The sequence below is a fragment of the Dermacentor andersoni genome, chromosome 1 (assembly GCF_023375885.2).
Source record: "Dermacentor andersoni chromosome 1, qqDerAnde1_hic_scaffold, whole genome shotgun sequence".
In the NCBI taxonomy this organism is placed as follows: domain Eukaryota; kingdom Metazoa; phylum Arthropoda; class Arachnida; order Ixodida; family Ixodidae; genus Dermacentor; species Dermacentor andersoni.
This window is the reverse complement of record NC_092814.1, coordinates 410,054,147-410,081,854: the sequence shown is the minus strand read 5'-3', so window position 1 is coordinate 410,081,854 and position 27,708 is coordinate 410,054,147. Positions and strand designations below refer to the sequence as shown.

General features: G+C 47.4%; 1 protein-coding gene and 1 long non-coding RNA gene across 8 annotated transcripts in view; one reads left to right on the top strand and one right to left on the bottom strand.

Annotated features, from left to right (window-relative positions):
• The window catches only part of Rel (nuclear factor NF-kappa-B family member relish), a 417,698-nt gene that overhangs the window by 149,370 nt on the left and 240,620 nt on the right, over positions 1 to 27,708 (top strand). The gene's annotated exons all lie outside the window — the stretch shown is intronic.
• On the bottom strand, positions 25,101 to 26,679 carry LOC129381812 (uncharacterized). Its single transcript, XR_008609948.2, has 2 exons — positions 25,700 to 26,679; positions 25,101 to 25,180 (listed from the first exon to the last, which is right to left on the bottom strand). It is a non-coding gene; the product is annotated as an uncharacterized lncRNA (long non-coding RNA).

The window sequence follows — 27,708 nt, the reverse complement described above, 5'->3', positions numbered from 1 at the left end:
GCCGACTCAGTGAAGAGGCTGTTGCGTGAATCCGGCACTGAACTCGTCGTTATCTTGGGTGGGATGACGTCTCAGCTGCAGCCTTTAGATGTTTGCGTGAACAAGCTGTTCAAGGACGCGGTCAAGCGATGTTACGCAGATTGGATGCGCTAAGGTGAGCCTGCAGTGACGCCGACCGGGCGGCTGAAGCGGGCTTCTCCAGCAGCACCATGCAAGTGGATTGTGGACGCATGGGCCAGCATACCAGACGACCTTGTGAATCATACATTCAAGAAGTGCAGCATCTCGAACGTGCTCAATGGCACAGAGGATGACTACCTCTGGGTACTATCCGAAGAGAGTGCAGCTGAGGAAGACAGTGATTGAAGTTTGGAGTGCAATTTAAATAAATGTTTTGCTCGAGTTTTCCTAACTCGTATTATACGTGGCTAAAACTTTTTTTTTCCATTTCGTGTCCCAAAAATTTCACAATTTCTGGACACGGTATAGTTACAATGAGTATATATAGCAAAAATCACACTTATATCGAACAAAAATAGCAGCGACTCCCGATATATCGAACGTCAAGCGGCGGTAAAGTGTCCCCAGAAGTTGGCTTTCTCTTGCGGTGACGGGGAAACCCGGCGGCGCGGCTCCATCCAACCGATTGCCCTACCATGACCGCGCTGCCTTGGACGAGCCGGCGACATCCCCCTGCAAGAAAAAATGATCCTGGCTCGCCCGCAGCACTTCCTCAGACAGCTAATCAGAGGCTCTTGTGCCCTCGTCGTGCAAGATGGCGAAAGTGCGAGTTGTCGCGCTGCTTTTCTGGTTCATTGTGTGTGTGCCTTGTGGGCCTTCTCCCGCAGTGTCACCGTGATGGAGCGGCAGAGTTCGCCTTTCGTCGTGAAGCTTGAAATCATAAATCGGATCGAACGCGGTGAGAAGTCGGATGTCCTCCCAGCGTGCAAGATTCCAAGGAGCACTCTCGGCACGATCTTGAAGAATAAGGGGGAGATTTGTGCTAAAGTGGCCAAACTTGTGACCCGGTGCCCGTTGCGCCCGACGCGTGCGCACTGCCGTGTACGAGTGGTTCATCCGAAATTGCTTCAGCCGTGCCGGCTTTCGCATGCTTGGTGATGACTGTAAATTCTGATGACTGCGACGCAGCCGTTGCTGGTGTTGCTGAAGTTTGGAGCGAGCTGTCAGAATTTCCGGAAGCTGCTGACTAATCAACAGTGGACGGTTTGTGAGTGCAATGATGGTGTCGCGATCACAGGAGAGCTCGAAAGTGAAAACTACATTGCTGACATCGTACCGAGCACAAATGAAAGTGGGCACAATGAGGAAAGCAACGACGGTCCTTTGCCCACATCCCCCAAAGTGATTGGTGCGCTCGCACTAGTCAGGTGCTTCTGCACGAATGCGGACGGTTGCGGCCTCAGCTGCTCCGACTCCTTAGACAATTTGGAGAAGTGTGTCCGTCGCAGGTAGCGAAATTGCCTAAGCCAAAGAAAATGCAGGACTGTTTCATGTGAAACTAAGCTAGTTTCATCAATAAAGTGATTTTATAAATGGTATGTGCTTTTATGACATCCAATTATTTAGCAGGTTTATATCGAATTATGCTCTATATCGAACTGATAGGCGTTTTTTGCAGGTTCGATATAGCCGGTATCGGCTGTACATGCGGGTTCGTATTATACGTGGGTTTTTACGGTAAATGATGAAACCCGCCGTGGTTGCTTAGTGGCTATGGTGTTGGGCGACTAAGCACGAGGTCGCGGGATCGAATCCTGGCCACGGCGGCCACATTTCGATGTGGGTGAAATGCGAAAACACTCGTGTACTTAGATTTAGGTGCACGTTAAAGAAGCCCAGGTAGTCGAAATTTTCAGAGTTCTCCACTACGGCGTGCCTCATAATCAGAAAGTGGTTTTGGCACATAATACCCCATAATGTTTTAAACTAAAAGATGAATTCGCTGCTGCCTAGTGGCAAAAGGAGTTTAGTGCAAAAGGGAAAGTACTTTTACCAGTGGGGTGCCTTTGTTAGCGTGTGTTTTTCAGGGAGTGATAGCACAGTATTTTCATAAGCAGAAAACTCCCTGTGTAGAGCAGGCTGTATGCTGAATACGGTAGAAAGGGGCTAGTGCATCCCTGGTTTCGTATGACCGGGGTAGTTGGAGAAGTATGGGAGAGGCCTTTGCCCTGCAGTGGGCATAACCAGGCTGATGATGATGATGGTGGTTTCGTATTGCATTTTTCCAGAAAAATTTTTACCCACAAAAGTGCATTTTCCAGCAAGTAAATTTGGTACAGTAAAAGCTCGTTAATTCACAACTCGTTAATTCGAAATTTTGGATAATTTGAAGTAGCCGCCATGGTCCGTCCAGCAATGTATTGAAAGCAATATGTAACGCACCCGTTAATTCACACTGAAATCCACACCTCCATGGATAATTCCAACTCTGCGCCATCGTGGATGGGGAGAGTGCTAGTGAGTGTGAGCATGTTGGCGAGGAGCTTTGCTCTTTCCATCTGCGGCCACCTGTTGAAGGTCGGTTATCTCCCTCTCTCAAGGCCTTCAAGATAAAAATGCGGACGTGGCACCACATGTCTTTTATTTATTTATTTATTTATTTATTTATTTATTTATTTATTTATTTATTTCGTGCTGCCAGCCTGTTTTAGAGGCCCTAGGCAGGAGTGGGATATGCATAAAGGGTTTAACAACCTAACAACATGTGAAACACAAGAAAAAAAAAAGGTGGAAACAAGCAAAGCGTCATCTCGTTGCAATGCAAAAAAAGAAGAAACAACAATAAAAAAAAAGGAAGGAAGGAAGAAAGAAAGAAAGGAAGGAAGATATCAAAGAATTCTGCAATACAGCACATGTTTACACAATGGTTTATATACACAAAAATAGGGATGACCTTAACATGATATGATCTATATCACATAGTATATGGAATACGACAGATATTGTGGGAAACGTTTCGGGTCATAGATTAACGAGAGCGTGCACAAAGGATGATAAGGTTGAGCTTTGAAGAACGTTTTCAGGCAGGGCGTTGTAGTCGTGGATGGTTCGAGTGAAAAACGACTGCTTAAATAAAGTGGTATGATGCGAATACTCGTCTAACCTGAATGAATATGATGAACGCATTGGGCGCCGGCTACAAGGTGTAATATACAATTTCTTATCGAGTTTTACATGCTCCCGATGAATTAAATATAACATTTTGAGCCTCTCTCGATATCGCCTTACCTCTAGGGTTTACAGGTTCACCTCCTGTAAAAGAGCGCTAACTGATGTATGACGGTGGTAGGAATTAAAAATAAACCTGACTGATTCCCGCTGTATCATTTCAATAATATTGCTACGGAACAATATGTGCGATCACGAAAAGGCGAGCAGTGTGAAGACGACGACGACGATGAGAAGCTAGCGCGGGCTGTTGCCTCTTGGCCAAGCGCAGCGTATTTTCCTGTAAATATACTTGTACAAAGCTTTTCGTCTGCGTCTTCCTACGTAACACATCTGGTGGAGGTGGACGTTCCCTGTACCTCGTCACGGAGCTTCGCAGTGGACGGTACGTCGAGCCTTCCTTCATGGCTCCCGGTGACGACAACCGGACTCCCCCGGCTCCGACACCTGCTGCCACTTCGACGACCTACATCACTCTCCCCGCTCCCCGTGATCCTGGCGTATTCTCGGGCAAAGATGGGGAGGACGTCGATGACTGGATCAGCCTGTATGAACACGTCAGCCGCAATAACCGGTGGGACCCTACTATTATGCTCGCCAACGTAGTCTTTTACCTCGGTGGCACACCTAGAGTTTGGTATCGCACGCACGAAGATGAGCTCACCAGTTGGGATTCACTTAAGGCACAGCTTCGGGACTTGTTCGGCAACCCCTACAGTCACCAACTTGCCGCGCAGAAGGCGCTTTCCGGCTGTGTGCAGACGTCAACAGAGCTCTATGTCACGTACATTCAGGACGTCTTGGCTCTGTGCCGCAAAGTTGACACCCACATGACTGAGTCAGACAAGGTTGCCCACATCCTCAAAGGCATTGCCGATGACGCCTTCAACTTGCTCGTTTGCAACAACGTTGTGACGGTGGATGCTGTTATAAAAGAGTGCCGCCGCCTGGAACTCGCTAAAAGCCGACGTATTGACCAGCAGTTTGCCGGTCTGCCCAACACCCCAGCGACATCTTCCTGTGCCGACACTCCTCGTCCCAAGAACACTGCCGATGTTACCAGGATCGTCCGGCGTGAGATCGAGGCCGCCTATCCGGCTGCCTTCGACTCCAGTCCCACCAACACATCTGCAGTCACGGTCTCACTGATCCAGGCAGTTGTCCGCCAAGAGTTCGAAAACATGGGTCTTCACAACATCTGCTCGGCCCATCGTCCTGATACCCGCCCGGCTTCTTCACTTCCGCCCCGTCCCGCACCTTCTTACCCACCACGTTTCCATAACCCATCCGAATGGCGCACTGCTGACGACAAGCCCATTTGTTTCCACTGCCATCGAATCGGGCACATTTCTCGGCACTGTCGCAGTCGCTGGAGTTCCCCGACCCGGTCTACTTATACTGCCTACTCTCGCCCCCCAGGTGGCCCTTCTCGTCCCTATGCCGCACGCTCCGATAACGCCGCCGCTGATTCTCCTGCACCGAACCGCTCCTATTCTCGTTCGCCTTCGCCCCAACAACGACAATCTCGCTCTCCCCAGCCCCGTCGCTCCTATTCGCCGACTCCCTTCGGACGCCGCTCCCAGCCGGAAAACTAGACGATGCAGCGCCTCGAGGTGACGCTGCATTGCTCCCTACGCCGCCAAATCCTCTACTGACGTTGCCCACTCATCTGAACCTTCCTGACGTGCAAGTCGACGGTGTTTCTGTGTCTGCACTCTCAGACACTGGGGCGCATTTGTCCGTAATGAGCGCTGACCTTCGTAACCGGCTCAAGAAAATTATCACGCCCGCCACGACACCTGTTGTCCGTGTCGCCGATGGCGGAACAGCCCCCGTAATTGGTATGTGTGCCGCCCGCGTTTCCTTTGCCGATCGCTCAACAATCGTGCTATTCACAGTCATCGCCCACTGTCCCCATGACATCATCCTCGGCTTAGACTTCCTCTCCGCACATTCTGCCCTCATCGATTGTTCCGCCAGCACTCTCCGCCTTGACCTGCCTGTTCTGGATCCTGCTGAACCATACCCCAGTCACCTCAGTTCCGTCGACTTCGTTCGCTTGCCACCTTCGGCACTGACTTACGTTGACTGCGTGTCATCCCCACCAGTCCCCGACGGCCGGGATCATGGGATCACAGTACCTCATACAGTTTTATCTATTACGGCGAATTGCGTCTGCCTGCCAGTGGTCAACTTTGGCTTGACGACACAAGTGCTGCCACGCGGGATGTCTCTGGCTCAGCTTTGCTCAGCATCACTCAGTAGCATCCATTGCAGTAGACGACACTTCATCCGATGCTCCTCTACCATCGCAGTCGGCAGATTGTACCATCGCTGACTTACAGAAAATGATTGCGCCCGACTTGCCGTCTGAGCGCGCTCGTGAACTCTACCGCGTTCTGTTTTCCTACCACGATATTTTTTACTTGAACGATCGTCCTTTGGCTGGCCCAAACTACAGCTGTCAAACATCGCATTAATACCGGCGATGCCCCTCCTATTCATCGCCGCCCGTATCGAGTGTCACCAGCTGAGCGTCAAGTTATTCACGCAGAAGTTCGCAAAATGCTTGCCAAGAACATTATTGAACCATCATATAGTCCATGGACGTCACCTGTTGTACTGGTCAAAAAGAAGGATGGCTCATTGCACTTTTGCATGGACCATCGGCACCTTAACAGGGTTACCAAACAGGACGTTTATCCCCTACCTCGGATTGATGACGCCCTTGACTGCCTCTAGGGTGCTCGCTATTTCTCCTCTATTGACCTTCGCTTCGGCTACTGGCAGATTGCCGTGGACGATCTCGACCGCGAGAAGACTGCTTTTGTAACACCAGACGGTCTTTATCAATTCAAAGTCATGCCGTTCGGTCTATGTAACGCCCCTGCCACTTTTGAATGCATGATGGACTCCCTTCTTCACGGTTTCAAATGGTCCACGTGCCTGTGCTACTTGGATGACGTTATCATATTCTCCCCAACGTTCGCTACGTACCGTGAGCGCCTCTCAGCAGTCCTGGACGTTTTTCGTCGAGCCGGTCTGCAACTCAACGCATCGCAGTGTCAATTCGGCCGTCGCCAGATTACCGTCCTTGGACATCTCGTTGACGCGAACGGAGTGCAGCCGGACCCAGGCAAGATCCATGCTGTTACGCACTTCCCTGTTCCGAAGTGTGTCAAGGATGTGCGCAGCTTCATCGGCCTTTGTTCGTACTTCCGCCGTTTCGTGAGAAATTTCGCCGCCATAGCACGACCACTAACCGAGCTTTTGAAAAAAGACGCCCCTTTCCAGTGGGGCGATAACGAGGCCTCTGCATTCTCACATCTAATCGACATTCTCACAACGCCTCCCGTTCTGGCCCATTTCGATCCTTCTGCGCCTACCGAAGTCTGTACTGATGCCAGCGGTCACGGAATTGGCGCAGTACTGGCACAACGCCAGCATGGCCACGACCGTGTTATCGCTTACGCCAGCAGGCTCCTCTCACCCGCGGAGCGCAACTATTCCATCACTGAGCGTGAGTGTCTGGCCCTAGTTTGGGCGGTTGCGAAATTCCGCCCATACTTATATGGCCGACCCTTTTCCGTTGTCACAGACCATCACGCGCTTTGCTGGTTATGCTCACTGAAAGATCCTACAGGAAGACTTGGTCGCTGGGCCTTACACCTCCAAGAATATTCGTATACTGTCACCTATAAATCTGGCTGTCTACACAAGGATGCTGACTGCCTGTCTCGCTACCCGGTCGACGAGCCTGACGCCGCCGACAGTAGTAGCGCCAACGGGATATTCTCTGTGTCTGCCTTCGCTACCATCGCCGATGAGCAGTACTGAGACCTATCGCTGCGAGCACTTATCGAGCGTCTGCGCTCAACACCTACCGACGCATCCGTTCGCCGATATCTCCTCCAGGGCGGCATTCTGTATCGAAGGAACTTCCTCCCTAACGGCTCTGATCTTCTTGTCGTGCCAAAACAGCTACGACAGACTGTGCTCTTTGAGATGCATGACGCACCCACTGCAGGACATCTTGGGGTAACCCGCACGTACGACCGCATCCGCCGCCGCTTCTATTGGCCTGGTCTCGCTCGCTCCGTTCGACACTATGTTGCTGCCTGTGATCCCTGCCAGCGTCGGAAAACACCTCAGGTGCTACCTGCCGGTCATCTCCAGCCGATCATCGTCCCTGTAGAACCGTTCTTTCGTGTTGGATTAGACTTGCTCGGTCCCTTTCCCACGTCATCCTCTGGGAAGAAATGGGTAGCCGTCGCGACTGATTACGCCACCCGATACGCTATCACTCGGGCTCTCCCTACCAGTTGCGCCACTGACGTCGCGGACTTTCTCTTGCGTGACATTATCTTGCTTCATGGCGCCCCGCGACAGCTGCTTACTGACCGTGGTCGAAACTTCCTCTCGAAAGTTATCGCTGACATTGTGCGTTCCTGCTCCATTCAACACAAACTGACTACCTCATACCATCCTCAAACCAATGGCCTGACAGAGCGGTTAAACCGTACTCTTACCGATATGCTGTCCAAGTACGTTTCCAAAGACCACCACGACTGGGACATTGCCCTTCCTTACGTAACATTTGCGTACAATTCTTCCCGGCACGACACCGGCGGATTTTCTCCATTTTATCTACTGTACGGTCGCGAACCTACCTTGCCCCTAGACACGGCACTTCCTCCTGCTGCGATCTCAACAAGCGAGTATGCACGCGACACCATCGCCCTCGCCGACCATGCACGCCAGCTTGCCCGTGCTCGACTGATGGCCTCACAAGTCACTCAGCAGTGTCATTACAACGCCCGCCATCGTGACGTACAGTTTTCGCCTGGTGCGCTCGTGCTCCTGTGGTCGTCCTCCCGTCACGTCGGACTTTCAGAGAAGCTCCTTTCGCGATACACAGGGCCCTACCACGTGCTGCGCCAGGTGATGCCTGTGACTTACGAAATTGCTGCTGTGGGTTCAACCTCGTCCTCTCTTCTGGCATCAAGTGATGTCGTGCATGTCAGTAGGCTCAAGGCCTACTACACTGCTTCCGAGTCCGATCTTTAGTCGCTCCGGGATGGCGCTTTTGCAGCCGGGGGTAGTGCTACGGAACAATATGTGCGATCACGAAAAGGCGAGCAGTGCGAAGACGACGACGACGATGAGAAGCTAGCGCAGGCTGTTGCCTCTTGGCCAAGCGCAGCGTATTTTTTTGTAAATATACTTGTACATAGCTTTTCGTCTGAGTCTTCCTACGTAACAATATTTATGCTAGCTTGGGTGTAAGGCTCCCAGACAGGAGTAGCTGACTCTAACAATGGTCTGATGAAAGTTTTGTATGCTAATAATTTTATATTACTTGCAGATTTAGCCAAGGTCCTCCTGAGGTATCTGAGCTTCTTCATGGCTTTTTTTTTTTTAATGTGAGCTACATGGCTATTCCACCTAAGGTCCGACATAATTACTGAACCAAGGTATTTATATTGTGTAACAGAAGATAAGTTATGGCCATTAAGGCTGTATACAAAGGGTAACGGCTTCTTTTCGCTTGTAATGATCATTGATACTGTTTTTCTTAGGTTAAGGGGTGACGTGGGTCGAAAAACGGCGATTTTCATTAAAAAAGTCAGTTTTATGTTTTTGTCTGTTTCGGCAAGATTGATTCCTCCTCTTTGACATATAAAGAAATCCGAGCCGTAAATGATCGGGAAATTATAAATAAACTCGGTGAAAGCACTCGAGGTGGCAAGAAAAGGTGCAAATCTGCCCCATTTTCCAGCGTGTGATACGTCAAATCGCGGCGTTGCAAGCCATCGAGCTTGTGCAAGGCAGTAGGCCTACGCTTTTTCTCTCCGAGGTCGGCTTTGCCGCGTCACAATCTCCCTGGGAAGTAATAATAAAAACAACATTTCTCCGCCAAAACCAAGCACTTTTGCTGGATTTCTAAATCACGTGGTGTGATTCCGGCCACGCAATTGGCTGCTAGCGCGCGACACTTGTCTGCTCTTCCTGCGACGCGCAGCTCTCTCGACTTGTTCCCAGGCTTTCATGCATTTTTCTGTTCCTTGTTTCGATGGATCCCGTGAAGAAACGCGATTTTCGATGTCGAAACTATCGGTCGAAGCACAAGTTCAAGGGAACTCGCCACAAAGTCAAGCAAGGAAGATGTCCGCAGCAGCTAAGCCTAACCACGGTGACGGCGACACTTTCGATGGTTCAGAGCCAGCCGGCCGCTCAAGATTCGTTGACAGTGCAGATGAATTTGTCAGCGCATTGGAGAAAAAGTTGAGAATCTTCGACGATCAAGATAGGAGCGGCGAGGAGACAGCAAGCACCTTTATCTGCGAGATCGGTGTCGTGAACACACTGCTGAGCTTTAGTAGAGTAATTTGCTGGGCCAGTTGGTGCATGGTGAACATATAACGGTTTCCAGCAAGTACGGATGCGAGCACAACTAGTAGAAAACAGACAGGACAACGCTAGACTTGCAACTGAAGTTTATTGTGAATACATTCCACAAATCTCTACCACGCATGCGTATACACCCATGAGCAATAACAAGGTTTGTAGTCAAAAGATATACAGTCAAACACGGCTATATCGAACTCGCAAAAAAACGCCTGTCAGTTCGATATAGAGCATAATTCGATATAAGCCTGCTAAATAATTGGATGTCATAAAAGCACATACCATTTATAAAATCACTTTATTAACGAAACTAGCTTAGTTTTCTAGCATTTTCTTCTGCTTGGGCAATTCCGCTGCCTGCGACGCACGCACTTCCCCACGTTGTCTAAGGAGTCGGAGCAGCTGAGGCCGCAACCTTCCGCATTCGCGCAGAAGCGCCGGACTAATGCGAGTGCACCAATCACTTCGGAGGATGTGGGCAAAGGACCGTAGTTGCTTTCCTCAATGTGCCTACTTTCATTTGTGCTCGGTACGATGTCGGCGATGTAGTCTTCGTTTCCGGCCTCTACCGTGGTCGCGACAGCATCATCTGCACTCACCAACTCGTCCACCGTTGATTCGAATGTCCCGGAAATTTTGACAGCTCGCTCCAAACTTCGGCAACACCGGCAACGGCTTCGTCGCATTGATCAGAATTTACAGTCCTCACCGAGCACGCGGAAACCGGCACGTATGAAGAACCCCTCGTACACGGCCGTGCGTACGCGTCGGGCGCCATGGGCACCGGGTTGCGAGTCTGGCCACTTTAGCCCTAATCGTGCCGAGAGTGCTCCTCGGAATCTTGCACGCTGCGGGGACATCCAACTTCTCATCGCGTTCGACGCGATTTATGACTTCGAGCTTCACGACGAAAGGCGAATTCTGCCGCTTCATCACGGCAACACTGCGGGAGAAGGCCCACAAGGCGCAAACACGATAAACCAGAGAAGCAGCCAGACAACTCGCACTTTCACCATCTTGCACGAAGAGAGCACAAGAGCCTCTGATTGGCTGTCTGAGCAAGTGCTGTAGGCGGGCCAGGATCATTTTTTGCTGGGGAGTGTCGCTAGATAGTGATCTAAAGAAAGGAAGGACGCTTGATTCTGCAACCCGTCAGGGAGCACGGCGAAGCGTCGTCAGGGGAGAGGGGGTGGCAAGTGAAAGATGATAGAGAAAGAGGGAGGATGTGGCCTAATAGACTCCACTATGCGCGACAGGGGGAGTGTCGACGGCTCGCCCGAACAGCCCAAGGCAGCGCGGTCACGGTAGGGAGAGCGGTTGGATGGAGCCGCGCCGCCGGGTTTCCCCGCTACCGCGAGGGAAAGCCAACTTCTGGGGGCACTTTTCCGCCGCTTGACGTTCGATATATCGGGAGTCACTGCAATATTTGTTCGATGTAAGCGTAATTTTTGCTATATATACTCATTGTAACTATACCGTGACCAGAAATTGTTCGATATATAGAATAATTCGATGTAAACGGGTTCGATATAGTCGGGTTCGACTGTACACGTATGCAAAAGCCAATTCACACCCCTTCCCGACAATAGCAACAACACTTGATTAACATGATAAATTTAGAAATTGAAGTTTTTTATCGTTGATATGAACCGAAGGTTCACTCACACATGCATGCGCACCCAACTTTTTCATGTGGAACGCTTCGCTAATTTCTTTCCAGTTTACTGCGCTCTCTTCCCACTATCGATACACTATCAAAAACTGGTCGGCAATCGTGCTTTTTGCTATGCAAGGGTAAGTTCCCTCCTGTACCTGTAGGTAGCAAATAGCGATGCTCACGCTATTAATGCATTAAGACAGGTCATTAATGCAACGACCTGTCTGGCTGATATAGGACACTCCGCATGACAGAGGTATGCAATACACAACCGAAGATGCACACTTTTTGTGAAAAAGGTGGTGTGCTTTTTTTCACAGCCACTAGTCTCATCTTTCTTCTCTCCTGTGATGCCCGCATCCGCACGCTGGCACGTCCAGCGTGCGGACGGCGCGACCTTTTTATCCGTGAGTTGGCCAAAAAACGGAAAGGACTCCCGTCGTTTTTGGAGTTGTGTTGCAACAAAGCAGTGTGTACCATGTGCGTTATCTCGTGAACGTATTCGTCACGGTGTGCATCTCCGGCAGACAACGCTAACGGCGGAGCGCGCCCTTCGGCCAGCCCAAGGGAGAGTTTCGCCGTGAACCAATCAAGGCAGTGGTTGCAGCTCGCGGCATGCGCAATTGGAGCTGGACACTATCAACGCATCCAATTTTGTGCAGTTCTTGGTTTTCCAAAACCGCTGCACCATAAATCGTTCACCGCCATAACAAAGAAAGTGCACCTAGCTGCTACAAAAGCATTGGCTGATAACTTGTAGTTGGTTCGGAAAGTAACAGCACAGGAAGTTGGTCAGCATGGTGCTCACAAAGACTGAGGGAACAACATATGGTGCAGGTGAATTCTAAAGCTGTGCACTGGATCTAGATACCCTGGCCTGCATTATGTACAATTTTTATATAGATTTCAGTGCTACAACACGAATAAACAACTTTTATAACTTTCAATTGTGTTTTTCTCAGCTTCATATTTTTGGCCAAACATGACTTTTGTGCACGACATTTGATGTACTTATCGTGGTCTAATCAAGACCAAATTTGGTGTGCATATTCTTTAATATGTGTAGAATGCACTTATCTAGGTTTTAATGCTATCAGCTTATTTTTAAGAGTGGAAATGTTTAATAGACTTGGGTACCAGTCACTGAAAACGAAGCACCAGATATGAAATTCACTCGAAATGTTGCCTGTCAAGGGAATTGCATTATCTTGGTTATTGGCACTCAGTGAAGTGCTGAGGACAAGAAAAGCCATTTCGCACTGCTATATCATGCCAACTGCTAGGTCCAGTAGCTGCACAAACATGCACTGTTTCTCACTTATGCATGGCATAAGTGAGAAAAACAGATTTATATAAGGATATCTTAAAATTAAAAACAGATTTATAATAACAGACTATCTTAAAATTAAAAACAGATTTATAATAAGGATATCAAGCTATATAAGGGGTACAATTTTCATTTGCCTAGCATTAATACAGTTGCCGACTGTTTATTCGGACCTCACGGGGACTGCGGAAATGTACGAATAAACAGGTGGCCGAAAAAGCAGATTAAGAAAAAAAAATGAAATCGTTTATTTCCACGCACTTATTCAGGCTCGGCAGTAGGCTTGAAGAAATCGTGAATGCGCCGTTGCACGCTGTTTCGTTTACGCGCAATCAGATAAGCCTGAATCTCGGAGAGGGTTGTACGGTCACTATAGGCGGCTGAAGGCACAGTCACTGCTTGTGCACGCTTCGCATGCGACGGCAGCGCAGCACATGGTGCGTCATCTTCCCACTCGGAGTCATCGTCCGGCGTTGCTGCAGAAACCTGACGAATGATCTCGCCGTCATCGAGTTCTGCGCATGTCAGTACAGCAGCACCTGTGAAACTGTCAAATGAGACGGTGTCCGGAACCACTGCACAGGTGAACACTGTCGGCGTCAGTAGGGTGCACATCAGAAGGCAACAAATCCTAAGCTGCCGGCACCCGCTTGCCGGCATTCCCCAGCGCAGTCTGCGCGGTCACTGTCGGTGCCATTAGACACTTGATGCTATGTTTCCGTATGCCTCGTTGCTTCACCACAACCTCGACACAGCACACAAAGCAAACATCACCACGCCGTCACGCCGATACCAGTCACACAAACGAAAAATGTGGCCTACTCGCAGCGTCGCGCACGAAGAAACAAACAAATCAGCTGCTAGATTGCCTTGACATGGCTTACTAAGCTGAGACCGGAACTGCTGTAGCCACGAACCAGGCAGAAACGATGATGATGAGCGGGGATTTGCAGTAGCGCCACTTCGTTGTTTGAGAAGTATGGGAGAGGCCTTTGCCCTGCAGTGGGCGTAACCAGGCTGATGATGATGATGACACTTCATGGGGGCAGCAGGGAGGCTCCGTTCAAAACAAAAATGGCGTTCAGCAAGTTGAACCATGCACCGGTCAGAGTCGGTGCATGGTGCTTTCGATCGAGTTGGCTCAAGAAGTGTCCGAAAAATCCGACGAGAGGTTGCAAGGTGTCCGAACTTTCGGCAGTTGTTATACATTATGGTCTATGGGGAGAATGGCGGTGCAGCGAAGCAGACCGAATAATCGAGCGTGTCCGATTTTTTGGAGTCCGAAAAATCAGTCAGCGACTGTATTTAAAAAAAAAAAAGGTTTCTGAGGAGCGTCTCCCCTTAATGCTCATTTGCCACTCTAACCACCATGTCGCTATTCCTGATAAAGATTAATTTAGGATCGTCTGATCTGCCTCGCTGTGAATTTCATGATAAAGTACGCAGTCATCTGCAAACAGCCGAATTTTAACTGGTATATTATTCACTATATCATTGATAAAAACTAGAAAGAACAGAGGGCCCAAGACTGATCCCCGTGGGATTCCAGATTGCACATCGAATAAGTCTGATTTCACATCATCCACGGCTGTCTGTCGCCTGCCCGTAAGATACGCCTTAATCCAGTGAAGTAGTTGGTCGTTTTTGAGAATAGATTTCAACTTTGATAACAACTTTTGGTGGGACACACGGTGGAAGGCTTTCTCAAAATCGAAGAATACCATGTCAATTTGGCCTTGACTGCCTAGTGCTGCCGCAATTTTATGCCTTGTTTCTAATAGTTGTGTTCCGGTGGATTTACCACGACGGAAGCCATGGTGTCACGCGTCGCGGAGGCCATTACTTTCAATGAAGACTGAGATGTGCTTAAATATTCTGTGTTCTGTCAGTTTTGATGAAGTACAAAGTAGGGAGATAGGACGGTAAGAGGAGAGCAATGAATGGTCGTCTGATTTAGGGATGGATGGATGGATGGATGGATGCAAAACTTGAATGAAGGTCCTGAGGTACGCGATTCAGCGTGCTGCGGGCCGCTCACACGTTGGGACAATCAGGCCATGCCCGACCACTGCATCGTGGGCCATCTGGACAGCCCATAGTGTCGCTCCGCCATCAGGGCTCTTGATAGCGGAGAGCCACTTGTCCTCATTGATTTGTTCTGTGCCTCGTAACGAGGGGCGACGCCAGAGCTAGGTCTAGGCTAGGCTAGCGAAGTCATTGCAGTACCTGCAAGAACTAGTGGCATAGGTGTCGGGATAAAGCTTGTGGAATAAAGCCGGGCTGGGATACGAGCCTGTTTGCAATAATCTGAGGGTCAATGCCTGCGCTGTATTTAACTTCTTGTGTGGAAGGGGAAAGTCTCTCTTGCCGAGATAAAGTGCTGCATAATTTTTTTGTATGTGGTCGGTTGATCTTTGTTTTCCACCACTGCGGGCCGACGTTGGAGTTCTCCATGGTCGCGGAAAGCGAGACCTAGCACCTTGGAGTGGGCCAGCTCGTTGAGGTTTGTGGGGCCTCCCTTGATGGATCCCATGTGAGCGGGGAACCATGTGAGAGTGTGGGTGGCGATGCTTTTGCCGTCGAGGGTGCGACAGGCTTCCTTACACACGGTGCCAACGCTGAAGGCGCGGATGGCTGCCCTGGAGTCGCTGAAGATATTGGCATGTTTGTCGTCCAGGAGGACCAAGGCAATGGCTACTTGCTCAGCCCCACGCGACGACGTGCTTCGTACCGAAGCAGCGTTAACGGTCGAACCCCTGTGGTTGATCGATACTACCGTGAAATTGTTGCTGTTGCCATACTGGGCCATGTCAACGAAGCAGCTGCCGCCAGGGAGTTCTGTCACGCGGCGTAGGAGCGCCACCACCCTGGCCTTCCTTCTTTCTACATTGCGCTGGAGATGCATATCGTGCGGGGCTGGCGATATTTCAGCACAACGCGTTGGCGGGTTAGTTGGTGCGAATCCATGAATACTTTGTTTAGCGCAAAACAACAGACACAAGAAAGACGACAGGACAAGGCGTTATCCTGTCATCTTTCTTGTGTCTGTTGTTTTGTGCTAAACAAAGTATTCATGGCTGGCGATATGATGATGTTATCTTTCTGCTCTTTCGGAAGGCCCTGGTAGGCGTCTTCGACGGTGGCTGGGGGGACGACCATCTCTGTTAGGAGTCGTCTGCCCGCCCTGGTGCCGGAGAGTCTGAGAATCTGTGCCGTTTCTTGTGCTTCTGCAATTTCTTCCAGGGTATTAGAATACCCAACTGCAGGAGTCGGTCGGTGCGTGTGTAGTTTGGTAGTCCGAGCGAGCTCTTGGTATCCCCCTCCTTATCATGGCATTTAGCTTGTCTCGCTCGGCCCTCTTACAGATGTGCAGGGCCGCTACATACGTGAAATGGCATAACAAGAAAGCGTGGACTAGCCTTATCAGATACTCTTCGCTCAGGCCTCTCCTTCTGTTAGCTAACCGCTTGATTAGACCGATGACACTATCAGTCTTCTTCGCTAGTTTGTGAATGGTGATGCTATTTGTGCCCGCCCCTTCAAGTGTCATTCCCAAAATTCGAATGGACGCGACTTTGGGAATCGGATCTCCACGCTTGGTGTAGAGATTAATGTTGATTTCAGTGGGGGGTTTCCAGTTCTGTGGCTTGCGGCCCTTTCTAGTTGGGCTGTAGAGAAGGAGCTCCGATTTCTTTGGGGAGCACCGGAGTCCCGTGTCTGTTAGAAAGCGCTCTGTAGTGTCGACAGCTTCCTGGAGAGCGGCTTCGACTTGTCCGTCACTCCCACCCGCGTACCAGACAGTGATGTCATCCGCGTAGATCGTGTGACCGATGCCCTGGCCCTTGCCTAGGGATCTTGAGAGGTCGAGCATTGTGATGTTGAAGAGGAGCGGTGAGATGACTGACCCCTGGGTGCCTATTCTGCTCAGCTCCATTTTCTCCGATTCCAAATCTTCAGCCTTGAGGATGGCACATCGTTTGCTCAAGAAAGACCTGACGAAGGCATGGAAGGACGAGCCTAGGTCGAGTTTGGAGAGGGAGGCAAAAACGAACTCGTGACGGATGTTATCAAAGGCCTTCTCCAGGTCCAAACCAAGGCTGGCTCTCATGTCCCGAGTGCAGCGTTCCAGGATTTGGATCTTGATAAGCTTCACGGCGTCCTGGGTGGAGAGCCCTGGCCTGAAATCTGTCATGTTGTGTGGGAAAAGGTTGTTGGTCTCGATATTGTAACGTAGATTGAAGACGGAGTCTTACAAAATAGACACTTCGCTTTAATGGCGGGCCAGAAAAAGAGCGTGCAGCTTACGCGCTTCGTCGTCTTTCATGGCGCCGGCCTTTGCACGTGCCGTCCCGCGGTGCACGAGCCCCACATCATTGTGTCAATATACTTGGCAATTCTGTTATGGATGGCGTGCTCGGCCACCTTCCCTACACATGACGTCAGTGAGATGAGGCGGAGGTTGTCCAAGCTCGGCGGTTTACCGGGCTTTGGGATTAGTATGACCTTCGCCAACTTCCATTGTACTGGTACAGTTTATTTATTTATTTATTTATTTATTTATTTATGTATTTATTTACAGCACCCTCAGAGTAAGTATACATTATAGAGGGGAGAGGCAACATAAAGGAGGTAAAAATGATGTACAGAAAAGGCACAGTATAAGTAACAATGATAAATTATGCTTGCTCACTGATTTACACATCATAGACAAAAAATAATAGTGCTAGTTCACCATGGAAATCTCTTGATACACTTTTCAATAAAACAAATTGGGAATGATAGGTCAATACATACATAGTTAAGTTGCAAATATGGTACTTATACAATGAAAGACACATGATATATTGAACGCAAGTTTCATGATTTAAATAGAGTTAAGTAAAGCATTTCTAAACTGAACAGGATTACTTACACTAACAATGGATGCTGGCAGACCGTTCCATTCGTTGCATGTTTTGGGTAAATATGATTGCAAATGTGTCAGTGTGTTAGAGTGAGACACATGTACCTTATGCGTATGATCTCTACGTAAGGAGATGAAGGGCTGGATTAATCCATGCTGACCGGAGCGCTGCGTTCTGGTAGTAAATCTTATGAAATAAGCATAGGGGGGATTGTTTCTTGCCGGTTAACAGCGAAAGTAGGTTAAGTGTAGCCTTCATTTGTGTTACGCTTGCCGTATGATGGTAATTAGCTAGTATAAACCGAGTGGACCGATTCTGGACACTTTCAAGGCAGTTAATTAAGATGGCATGATGTGGGTCCCATACTGATGATGCATATTCCAACTGTGGATGGACATATGTCATGTATAACAAATGTTTGAGCGATAATGGTGCGAGCGAGAAGTTTCTGCGAAGATATCCAAGTGTGCGATTAGCTTTGCTTGTTATAAAGTCGATATGGTACTTCCAGGATAAGTTATAGGTTATATGGATGCCCAGATATTTGTTGTTTCTTGCGCTCTCTAAAGGAATGTTACCAAGTAAATAGGCAGGACAAGCTTCATTAGTACGAGATATTCGCGTCGATTTATATTTCTTGACGTTAAGCTGCATGCGCCATTTTATTGTCCAGTTATGCAGTGTGTTTAAATCGTCCTGAAGAGATGAAATATTAGCGTCATTAGTAATTTTACGATATATGACGCAGTCATCAGCAAAAAGACAAATTTTAGACGAAATGTTATCAGGTAAATTGTTAACGTGGATCAAAAACAACAGCGGTCCAAGCACAGACCCTTGTGGAACGCCAGATTTGATGGGTGTTAGAGTTGAATTAACTTCATTGGCGCTTATAAATTGCATGCAGTGTGTTAGAAATGCTTGTATCCAATTAATTACATTAGTATCAATGTTTAGTGCTCTGAGTTTACGTAGCAGTAATATGTGGAGTACTTTGTCAAAAGCTTTAGCAAAATCAAGAAATACACAGTCCGTAAGAAAGCCTGCGTCCAAGTTGGAATGCAAGTCGTTAGTAAAGCAAAGAAGCTGGGTGTCACAGGAGAATGTTTTACGAAAACCATGTTGGCTAGATGTAAAGAAGTTGTTAGATTCAAGATGATTGATTGCCTGAAAAAAAATTACGTGCTCCCTTATCTTACAGGGCACTAAGTCAACCTAATGGGCCTATAATTAAAAGGGTTATGCGTATCACCAGATTTATGATTTGGAATGATCTTAGCCGTTTTCCAATCTAAAGGCAATGTGCTGTTGTGAAGCGACTGAGAAAAAAGTAATTCTAAAATTATTGAGCAATACTCACTAGTACTGTGTAAAAATTTATTGTTAGCGCCATCAGCACCACATGACGATTTCAATTCTAATTCATTTATATTCGATTTAATACCATTACTATTAAATGCTATTGGATCCATATCATCATCATCATCATCAGCCTGGTTACGCCCACTGCAGGGCAAAGGCCTCTCCCATACTTCTCCAACTGTCCCGGTCATGTACTAATTGTGGCCATGTTGACCCTCCAAACTTCCTAATCTCATCTGCCCACCTAACTTTCTGTCGCCCCCTGCTACGCTTCCCTTCCCTCGGAATCCAGTCCGTAACCCTTAATGACCATCGGTTATCTTCCCTCCTCATTACATGTCCTGCCCATGCCCATTTCTTTTTCTTGATTTCAACTAAGATGTCATTAACGCGCGTTTGTTCCCTCACCCAATCTGCTCTTTTCTTATCCCTTAATGTTACACCTATCATTCTCCTTTCCATAGCTCGTTGCGTCGTCCTCAATTTAAGTAGAACCCTTTTCGTAAGCCTCCAGGTTTCTGCCCCGTACGTGAGTACTGGTAAGACACAGCTGTTATAAACTTTTCTCTTGAGGGATAATGGCAACCTGCTGTTCATGATCTCAGAATGCCTGCCAAACGCACCCCAGCCCATTCTTATTCTTCTGATTATTTCACTCTCATGATCCGGATCAGCAGTCACTACCTGTCCTAAGTAGATGTATTCCCTTACCACTTCCAGTGCCTCACTACCTATTGTAAACTGCTGTTCCCTTCCGAGACTGTTAAACATTACTTTAGTTTTCTGCAGATTAATTTTTAGACCCACCCTTCGGCTTTGCCTCTCCAGGTCAGTGAGCATGCATTGCAGTTGGTCCCCTGAGTTACTAAGCAAGGCAATATCATCAGCGAAGCGCAAGTTACTAAGGTATTCTCCATTTACTCTTATCCCCAGTTCTTCCCAATCCAGGTCTCTGAATACCTCCTGTAAACATGCTGTGAATAGCATTGGAGAGATCGTGTCTCCCTGCCTGACGCCTTTCTTTATAGGGATTTTGTTGCTTTCTTTATGGAGGACTACAGTGGCTGTGGAGCCGCTATAGATATCATTCAGTATTTTTACGTACGGCTCGTCTACACCCTGATTCCGCAATGCCTCCATGACTGCTGAGGTTTCGACTGAATCAAACGCTTTCTCATAATCAATGAAAGCTATATATAATGGTTGGTTATATTCCGCACATTTCTCTATCACCTGATTGATAGTGTGAATATGATCTATTGTTGAGTAGCCTTTACGGAATCCTGCCTGGTCCTTTGGTTGACGGAAGTCTAAGGTGTTCCTGATTCTATTTGCAATTACCTTAGTAAATACTTTGTAGGCAACGGACAGTAAGCTGATCGGTCTATAATTTTTCAAGTCCTTGGCGTCCCCTTTCTTATGGATTAGGATTATGTTAGCGTTCTTCCAAGATTCCGGTACGCTCGAGGTCATGAGGCATTGTGTATACAGGGTGGCCAGTTTTTCTAGAACAATCTGCCCACCATCCTTCAACAAATCTGCTGTTACCTGATCCTCCCCAGCTGCCTTCCCCCTTTGCATAGCTCCCAAGGCTTTCCTTACTTCTTCCGGCGTTACTTGTGGGATTTCGAAATCCTCTAGACTATTCTCTCTTCCATTATCATCGTGGGTTCCACTCGTACTGTATAAATCTCTATAGAACTCCTCAGCCACTTGAACTATCTCATCCATATTAGTAATGATATTGCCGGCTTTGTCTCTTAACGCATACATCTGATTCTTGCCAATTCCTAGTTTCTTCTTCTCTGCTTTTAGGCTTCCTCCGTTCCTGAGAGCTTGTTCAATTCTATCCATATTATACTTCCTTATGTCAGCTGTCTTACGCTTGTTGATTAACTTCGAAAGTTCTGCCAGTTCTATTCTAGCTGTAGGGTTAGAGGCTTCCATACATTGGCGTTTCTTGATCAGATCTTTCGTCTCCTGCGATAGCTTACTGGTATCCTGTCTAACAGAGTTACCGCCGACTTCTATTGCACACTCCTTAATAATGCCCACAAGATTGTCGTTCATTGCTTCAACACTAAGGTCCTCTTCCGGAGTTAAAGCCGAATACCTGTTCTGTAGCTTGATCTGGAATTCCTCTATTTTCCCTCTTACCGCTAACTCATTGATCGGCTTCTTATGTACCAGTTTCTTCCGTTCCCTCCTCAAGTCTAGAATAATTCGAGTTCTTACCATCCTGTGGTCACTGCAGCGCACCTTACCGAGCACGTCCACATCTTGTATGATGCCAGGGTTAGCGCAGAGTATGAAGTCTATTTCATTTCTAGTCTCGCCGTTCGGGCTCCTCCACGTCCACTTTCGGCTATCCCGCTTGCGGAAGAAGGTATTCATTATCCGCATATTATTCTGTTCCGCAAACTCTACTAATAACTCTCCCCTGCTATTCCTAGTGCCTATGCCGTATTCCCCACTGCCTTGTCTCCAGCCTGCTTCTTGCCTACCTTGGCATTGAAATCGCCCATCAGTATAGTGTATTTTGTTTTCACTCTACCCATCGCCGATTCCGCGTCTTCATAGAAGCTTTCGACTTCCTGGTCATCATGACTGGATGTAGGAGCGTAGACCTGTACAACCTTCATTTTGTACCTCTTATTAAGTTTCAGAACAAGACATGCCACCCTCTCGTTAATGCTATAGAATTCCTGTATGTTACCAGCTATATTCTTAATAATCAGGAATCCGACTCCTAGTTCTCGTCTCTCCGCTAAGCCCCGGTAGCACAGGACGTGCCCGCTTCTGAGCACTGTATATGCTTCTTTTGGCCTCCTAACTTCACGGAGCCCTATTATATCCCATTTACTGCCCTCTAATTCTTCCAATAGCACTGCTAGACTCGCCTCACTAGATAACGTTCTAGCCTTAAACGTTGCCAGGTTCATATTCCAATGGCGGCCTGTCCGGAGCCAGGGATCCATATGGGGGTATCTTTTGGGTCGTATTTCGGGATGAGTAGCATGCGAAAATGGTGAAAAGGCCTGTACGAACGTGTCATTTAGCACGTCAGTGCATGTGTGGTCGGCGATTGCTTTCCCAGGTAGTGAAATTAGAGTAACCTTTCTTGTGCTATCTCCTTTCGTAGAGCTCCAGAATGCCTTACTGTTAGTTTTCAGTAGCTTGGGAAGGGTAACGTTGTAGTAGGAAAACTTCGCAGACCGTAAAATTGGAAAGTACGTGGCGGCAGCGGATTTGTATGAGAACCAGTGTTCAGGATTTAGTGACCGTTTAGCGATACGAAATAGGCGTTTCTTTTTGTTACTTAGTCTGCTAAGGTGTCTGTTATACCACGGTGCGTTACTATTTGAATATATACATCGGACTGGAATATAACTATTTATTAGATCAGATACCTTTTCTTTAAAGAGGCGCCAATTAGTCTCGACAGAACGGATCAAGATGGTAGAGTAGAAACGTGTCAAGAAAGGAAGCAAGTCCGTTGTTTATTGCCGAGAAGTTAGCCTTTTATAATCTTTTATTTCCTTAAATCGTTTACGTTTTAGTGGTAGTGATATCGTGATTTTTGTAAAATGTTATGCATTGTGGTCGCTCAGGCCAGGTAAGTGCATTATTGGGGATATAATATCAGCTGATGATGTCAGCACAAGATCAAGTAATGATGACGTAGCGCCTGCTACACGTGTTGGAATAATGACCGTTTGTACTAAGGTAAAGTCAGAACAAATAGTGATAAACTGATTAGCCTCACTGGATGATGGGTTAGAGAAGGGACACGTGCTCGACCAATTTATGTTAGGAAAGTTAAAGTCACCCATAAGAATTATCTTTGCTCCGGGGAATCTTACTGTTAATTGATTTAGACAGTCATGCAGGTGATCACAAAACGAACTATTCGAGGGTGGCTGGTAGCAGACATCTAAGATAATTGTTTTGAAATTAATGGTTAAACAACACCTGATAGATTCAATTTCAGTGATTATCAGTACATTAAAGCACTCAACATTTTTATTAACAGCAGGCAATACACCGCCCCCTATTCTGTCAGTACGGTCATTCCGATACACAACGTATCTCTTACGGCAATGAAACAATCCTTCGTTTGTTCTTTTGTTAGTCAACCAAGTTTCAGTTGTCGCTATTATGTCAGCATCAGTGTCATCAACTAGGGAACACAATTCGTCCCTTTTATTAAATATACTGCGAATATTAGTGAATACAACAGAGGTAACATGTTTCGATGAAGTGCAAGCATCTCCCCTCGCGTTTCGCTATCACGAGTTCTGTAAGACACGACCTGAGCGCTGAATTAGAGGATCGGAATTTCTGTTTTGTGGCGTTATTTCGTAGACAACATCGTTATCTAGGTCATAGCTGTAACAGTTTTCTCCCATGAATAGCTTTTTTTAACGAAGCCTGTAGGGTGTATTTAGTCCCTTGCCATATTCCGTTAATTTCTTATATTTCGCGTTTCCTCACAGAAGTCTTCGCTCACCACAGTCAGGCTGTTTCCTTTTAGAACAGAACGCTTAGACAAAACTTGTTCTTTGGTTTTATAAGACGAAAACGGCTGCGATTTTTGTTGAGTGTAGCGACCAATCCTATGTGCACGCACTATGTGTTCGCAAGTTAAACTGAGTTTTAAAGTATTATTTATCAAATCTAGGGCTTTTCCCTCTGATTGTATTGAATTTTCTGTAGGAGTATCCGGTACACTGAAAAAAACCAGATTGTCGCGACTTGAGCGATCTTCCGCGTCATCAAGTCGTGCACGAAGCGTGTTCATATCGATTACTACACCCTCAATCTTGTCGCGCAATAAGCTGACATCCTGTTTCCATTCATCAAGGATGGTCGTCTGGCTTTCCACGTGCTGCAGTCTCTGATCGATGTCAGATATTGCATCTGAAACGTTTTTTTGCTGTTGTTTCAGCTCATGAATTATCTCAGACATAGAATTTTGTACACGTTCCATTCTAATAGATCTTTCATTAAGGTCCCTCACGGTTTTAAGTACACTAGAACCCCGCTGTTACGTTCCTCACTGCTACGTTTTCCCGGCTGCTATGTTGTTTTCATCCGGTCCCTGCATAGCTTCCATAGGATCCAGTGTATAAGGAACCCCGCTGTTACGTAGTAGCTGTGAAAACGTTCCCGCATGATGCGTCGCAACCCGAACCCGCCTGGGCTAAAGTAGGCAACACGCTCCAACCGCCATTTCGGCTTTTGACGAGCTTTGACCGGGCTTGGCCGGGCTTGGCTATGGAACTGGCTGCAAAAAGCCGCACGCCAGTTCGAGAGGCCGCCACTAGGTGGCCATTCGTGAAAAATGATCTCACTATCATCACTGTGATTACGGTCACCGCATGGTTTGTTGGACGGGTCGACTCACGGAGGAAACTCGGGAGAGGCCCTGACGTCACTCTTTGTGAAGCTATAGCTAGAGGGAAGCCGGAAGTTGGCGTTGCTCATGGCGTTGCTCCGCCTATCGGGCCAGCTCTCCTCTCTTGTTTACATTTCTCGCGAAACCACGCCGCGCTGCGCGCAACCGTGCTGCTCGGACGCGCGCGCTCCGCAGCAATACTAAACAATTGTTAGCACGTTAGCATGATTATGCCAAAGAGGGCAACATGTCCCGCGGATATTCCTTTGTCCGTTGCCATTGCCGTGGCGTGGTGACGACGAGGAGCACGAGCCGCATGATGCCGGCCCAGTTAAAAAAAACAATTGGACCCAATTGGAAAATTTCCACTTGTTTCCAATTGGTTCCATTTGTGTATTAGTACACAATTGGGCCACTTGGAACAATTGGGCCAATTGGTTGTATACCATTTGGATCAAATGGTGCAGTCGGCATAGGACCAATTGGTTGTTGCCAATTGGGTCACATGGTACAGTTGGCATAGAACCAATTGGGCTAATTGGCATGGAACCAAATGGTCCAAATGGAGCCGGTCGACGGGTCAAATGGTTTTGACTGTGCACAGCCTGCGCTGTGTGAATCTGGCAAACTAGCACAGCAATAAGGAACCACATCGTTACATGTTGCTCGGCAAGTTGGTTCATATATATTGTTATCTAATATGATGCAAAACAATATGAACAGCACAAAAAGCGAATCCCTTCATTAATGCTCTTTTCCATGCTTTTCTTGCTTCACATCATATCACCCAACAAGGAGCCACTACTTCTTTAAGATGATAACTACATGTGACAATGAGGCAACAAGTGAAAAGTGGGATTTAAAGATTTATTACTAAGAAAAATGCCATGCGGGATACTGTTCATGGTCCCTTTCCGGTCTAGTCGCGCCACAACCTGCAGAAATGGATAAAAAAGAACGACAGCATTGTGTATAGAATCCTGAAAAACCTGTTGCACTCAAAAGCTGGCAAGACAGGCAAGCTGATATTGGATAAAAAGGCACCTCAACTTTAATATTCAGCAATCCAACCAGGTTTAAGAGAGTCACAATTTGCGGTTTATGTAGCTAAGGTACAAGCAGCAAATGCAAGAAAATTGTTCTAATCAGTATACCTTTTCGCTGTTCTGTCAATGTCAGCAATGGTCTCCCCCACGTAGTGATTCATACGTTTCACCAGTGCTGTCACGACGCTCTCGGGGAAACCTTGCTTTTAAAAAAACGCTCATGCAATACACTTGAAACCTTTTTTGTCGAAATTAGTTCAGTGCATCATGCATATTTGCTATATTACACAAAAGCCAATGCATATATGTGTGCAATCATTTAACTCAAACGAGTGTGCGTGACCCGTGCACTCGTGTAGTGCAGTAATGCAAAATAATTACAAGAGCTTTGGAAACGCGGAAACTTACCTCCGATCTGCAAAATTCTGGCAAGGTAGTGGGCACACGTGCCGGCTGCGTCCGTCCACTTCACCATATAAAAAGCCGCCGAAAAGTCGTCATCAGGCTTGAAGTTCTTTGTCTGTCACTGGCACAATTGCCAAATGTTTGTCGATTTCGTACCGCACGTACGCGTGGGTGATCATAGTGCTGTCAGACGGTCGCACGAAGCACGCAAGGCGATCAGGACAAAGCGCAGAATGCAGTGCAGCACGCATGCACGAGTGTCAGCGACTGTTCTTGTTGCTCATAGAGTTCCTCATGTTGCTGCCATGGTTGCTGCACACACGAGCACATGTTGCTAATGTTGATGTCGATTGTGCTGTCCCGTTCGGTCGCCAAGGAAAAATGACGCTGAGACAAAATTTAATTCCCAGGAAGAATTATTTCATAGATGTGAAATATAAAATTTAAGCAATATTACTAAATTACAAATTGTTTTATGCCTAAAAGTTGTTTGAGTCGTGTGTTTAAGAAGCACAAAAAACAGTGCAAGTTTTTTTTTTATTGTTTAACATGATCAATAGACCGACCACTTTCTTTTACGGTCGTTAATTCCACATTTACTTGCCCTCCAAATGCCAAATAGTGTCTTCCAATCTCACGAATCCAATCTCAAATCTCGCGTCCAAATCTCAAAAGAGAAATCTCAAAAGGAAAAGAGAAATCTGCAAATCTTGTACACAAGAGACATTAACATTTTCTCACTTAAATTTTGTCCAAATGGTTTTGATAACTCCATTTGGACCATGTGGCAATTCAGATTTACCCAAACGGTCCTGCTGGAGACTCCATCTGGCCCAATTGGAAGTGAGGGTTTCCATATGAACCAATTGGCCGTTCTAACTGGTCCAAATGGTCCTGTTGGTGATAACACTTGGTCCAATTGGAAATTGCCGTTTCCAGTTGGACCCATTGATATTTCCAAATGGTTTCAATTGTTTTTTTCGACTGGGGGGGAGTTGCCAAATCCTAGCTTTGGAGAAGCCGTCGCGACTCTGGACCTCCTCCACAGGTACGTCGCACCTCACAGCGACGCTGACAGCAATGCGGCCTTCCAGGCTATTGAGAAACGTATGGTGATTTCTAGCGAGTGAAAGAAATGGCAAGCCACCATTCTAGACTTCTTTGTGGAAATAAATATTCTATAGTTGAAGCTGCACTTTTTTCATTCATTTTCGGAGCTTTCCTCACTGTTGTGTTTTCCCGGCTGTTACGTTTTTTTTCCTCGGTCCGGTGAAAAACGTATGAACGGGGTTCCACTGTACTTCAGCAGGACATTGTCCTTGGATGGGCCAGGATTGCTTTCCACGTCACCACACAGTTGTTTCAGCTCATGAATTGTCTCTGACATAGAATTTTGTACAGATTCCATTCTAATAGATCTTTCATTAAGGTCCCTCATGGTTTTAAGTACTTCAGCAAGCACATCGTCCTTGGATGGGCCAGGATTACTTTCCACGTCACCACACAGTGAAAGAAACAAGGCACAGAATGGGTCACTCAAGGCTTCTGGTCACGGAAGCACGACAATGAAGCGATTACTAGATTTAAAGCAAAGAAGTGGCAGTTTGGAAATGTAACTGACCTGCAGGGTGAAAAAAGACAAGTGTGAGCCTGTCATCCTGACGGTGCCTCCATGCCCTCTGACTGCCCAGAGTGTATTGCTTGGCTTTAAGCGTCCCGCTGCTGGCACTGTCGATGCTGTCGCGGTTGCGCAGTGGTGAGCCGAAGATACCAATGGGGTGGGGTGTTGTTGCAGATGTAGATTTGGTGACGGCTTTGATCCGGGCAATGTGTGGTGGGAACAGGTTCACCGAACTTGCCGGCCACTGAAGCATGCACAATACGCTCAGCACGCGAATCCAGTGGAACAGCACATCGAAAACCAGGGATGAAGGCAGCGAGTAACTGCAGGGTGAAAAAAGACAAGTGTGAGCCTGTCATCCTGATGTTGCCTCCGTGTCCTCTGGCCACAT